Source organism: Tuber melanosporum (assembly GCF_000151645.1).
Source record: "Tuber melanosporum whole genome shotgun sequence assembly, scaffold_13, strain Mel28".
NCBI classification, from domain to species: domain Eukaryota; kingdom Fungi; phylum Ascomycota; class Pezizomycetes; order Pezizales; family Tuberaceae; genus Tuber; species Tuber melanosporum.
Genome location: NW_003298786.1, coordinates 1,229,075 through 1,232,880, shown reverse-complemented (window position 1 = coordinate 1,232,880; position 3,806 = coordinate 1,229,075).

The following is a 3,806-nucleotide window of genomic DNA, read 5'->3' as shown; positions in this document are numbered from 1 at the left end:
TTCAGCTCTAATGCATCGCCCCTCACTAAGGAAGGTTCTGGTTCCAGCATTTGATGGGCGATGTGTTGTAAGGAGTACTAAAGTTTGACAGGGGGCTTTGGGGGAAGCTCGTTGTTGAAATATACTATGGGTGGACCTAGTGTTTCAGAGTCCTCATCAGCACTATTAGTTGCTTGGAAAAACCGCATATTCGGTACCCAAATGCCTTTCTCTGCCCGTTAATATTATATTAATATCTACTCGCTCTTTTGCCAGCCTCTTTGTTTCTCCTCAATAGAAGTGAATAAACAGACATTCCGACGTTTTCCCTATATACATACTTCAAACTCGTAAATGCATCGATTTAGATAACGCCCATTTACACTTAAGAGAAATTTAACCAGAAAATCGAGGATTTCAGGGGGCGAAGCTCACGGCATTTAACCTGTCCTTCCAAACCCTCGAAGGGCTCACGTACTTCCTATGGGACGCTATTCAATCCACCGGAGCCTATTATCAAGAGCCTCCGAGTTGACCGTATGCTGCTTCTTTGTAGCATGTGCGGGAGGTCTGCCGTAAGGGAGCCGCCCCTCATACCGTTCTATCATACCATCTCATAAAATCGCCTGTGATAAACAAGCATCCCACACAACCCGACGGGGCAATGCAACAGCTGGACAATCTGTCACTTCTCGCCGGATACCACTATATTCGTAGCTATTACGTGCGTTATAACCGACCGTCAATACTAAAAAAAATTCTGTAAAGCTTAGGCCTTGTGTGGCACCGGATCCTTGTTCCGTGGGCGCGGCCATTTAGTTGTGAACCCCACAAGTAGCCGAATTAGCAGAAAGGGTATTGAGGTGGTCAACAAATGTGGGGGGGGGGCTAGAGGGACCTTGGCGATTCAGTGCTGTTTCACTCTTGAGTGCCGCAACACCAGTCCTTGATTTCTCCGCCGAAGGAAAGAAAAATTATGTATAGAAGCGAAAAAGGCCGTTGACTCAAAATATGATACCTTTTTTACAGGTTGGTGCTCGGCGATTTCATAAGCCATGGGTAACATGAGTAGCAGGGAAGAAAGGAGTTGTACCGTACAGTAACTAACTCACCTCGTTTAATTCAAACCGGATATCTCCTAATTATCGCAGTAGATTGCCCGAGTACAGGTACTGTACAATATTTTACCTAGCGGTATCTCTTACTAAGCTTGGAAGAAAGTGGATCGTGTCAGCTGTGGTAAAGTTATGGTTAACGCAAACCCACGAATTAGTAATACCGGAGGAGGCTGGCCAAGGGGCTATCAGTCTACATCATACAAGTACAGTACCGCAGAGCGAAGCAGCGGCATCAATGGCGACAATTCATCGTGATCTAATAATCACTTCGAGAAGAAAAACTGTGCGAGGAAGAAATCCCTTTTTACGCACAACCCACAACTGGAATCCATAATCCCCTAAGTGTCGTGGCTTCTTTGAGGAAAAGTGTAGGTTTCGATGCTTATGATTTGATGGTGACCAATCCATCTTCTCATATCCTGGCGCCTGATTTCACTGCGGGGTTTAAGTTATACCGAGAACATAGAACCTCAGCAAATCGGCTTATGATAAATGTTTGGCGGTGGTCAGGTGAGCAGTTCAGACTGTGAAATACGCAGAGTGCTGCACCGGTAAGGTTTGGCAGCAATATGGCGCACTATCCGTTTTGAACAGTCGCTTAGAGCCCTCCAAAGCCGAGGGAACTCTAGTAAGGCCGACCCAAATGACAAGAACTTCTTACCCGGGGGGTAGCTTGATTTCTTGTCCCCCAAATCCCGCACTTACCAAGAATTCTAACTTTCAAGTTCTACAATCTTAGCCGCACCCACGGCAGAGGTGGGCAGGTGATGGACAATGGTCGGAGTGCTCGAGTATAATATCATTGTCAAAGCAGGTAGCGAAACATTACTTGTTACCAATCCCCGTTTGCCGCCCACCCTACCCAGTAGCGGGCCAGTATGGACGAAGGTGGTGACTTTTTCTTCCCGGGGCCAAAGCCACCGCCCCATTTTACTACCCCAAAGACTCTATCCGACCGTACCGCAGTCGCTCTCGTACAAGTATCGTACAAAACTAAGAAGGGCCGGGGACTCATGTGCATTATGATATGATACCATAGTTGTTGCTGCAGCACACACTACCAAAGTCAAACAATTCTATTGTGGTATCCACAAGGGTCCATCGGTTTCACAAGCCTCCGGCACCATGATTGGATCATGACCTTGTGTTCTTGTCCTGGTCTACCAAGCTGAGAAACACAGACAAACCCCTCTTTCCTTCAGCTCCCGGAAACCCTACCACCTAGCACCTCAATACCGATATCTCATCAACCAATCCCCTACTAAATCCCGAGAAAGAACGATCAGAAAATGCCTCGGAATCTGAATGGTATTACCAACTCTTTTAATCACATCATCACTTCTTCCAACAATACCAATTCCTTTAATAACGTCTTGAATCAATTTACCGCTGATGACCGGTCTCAAATCCTGACCTGGTTATCTCCTCTCGATCCCCACATACGGCATCAGGATATCCAAACACGACGGGTGGACAACGTGCGAGACTGGTTTCTGAAAACTGAGCAGTTTCGAGGCTGGTGCGCTGAAGATCGGGACGAATCTCAGAGTGCTACCTTTGTCTGCTACGGCGGTCCAGGAGCCGGCAAGACATTTACAATGTGAGAGAAGCGATCGCTGAGGGTAGAAAACAGAAAAGTGCCACCCTGACAAACAGCAATATCAACTCCCTGGTAATAGATTTCTTATGCGACGAGGCCGGAGAAGACACTGCCGTTGCCTGTTTATATTTTGACTTTGCCGCCCAAGGGGAGCAGTCTCCGACCAGCATGTTGGGTTCTCTATTGAAACAGATTATTGGTGGTTTTGAACAAATTCCCGAAGATATAGTCCGAGCGTTTCAGAAGCAGAAAAAAGTCATCGGTGGCAGGAAGCTACAACTTCCCGAGATCTTTAACCTGTTGGGAGCCATCTCGTCTCTGCAGCGTATATTTATCTGTGTCGATGCGCTGGACGAATGCGCTGCAGTGCATCGGGCCAAGATCCTCAGTTCACTAAGCGACATTCTCCGAAAATCCCCTAACATTCGAGTGTTCCTCACTGGAAGATCGCACGTCCAGAATGAGGTAGAAAAGCACTTCCCTGGGGAACCAGCAGTTGCATCAATAAGTCCCCAAAAGTGGGATATTATCCGATATATCCATACAAGAATAGAAGAAGACACAACTCCCGGAGCGATGGACGACAGATTGGAAGAAAAAATTGTAAAGAAGATTCCCGAAACTGTCTCAGAAGTGTGTGTAGGATCGATTACATGAGGAAACCTTCCTAAAGCTATCCGCTGACGGATCCATAATCTAGATTTTTATTAGTTTCTCTCAATCTCGAGGCAATACTACAAGAGACCACCATCCATCGGCGGCGAGAAAGGCTCAGAGTAATGACGGATGGCCTAGGCTTTGGGGATGCGTACGGCGCAACGCTGCAGCGGATCAAAGCGCAAGGCAGAGAGAAATCGAGACTTGGCATGGCCGCCTTGATGTGGATTTGTCATTCAGAACGGCTGTTGGAAGCGGGCGAGCTATGCCACGCCCTGGCAGTTGAAATAGGGTCCACTTATTTCAACGCTGATAACGTTCCATTAATATGCACCGTAATGACCTACTGCCAAGGACTTGTAGCTATAGATAAAGAGGCTTCGACCGTTCGGTTGATTCACTTCACCCTGTGCAATACATGGGAAGATGATCTAAGTAGCAGCGTTGCGCAC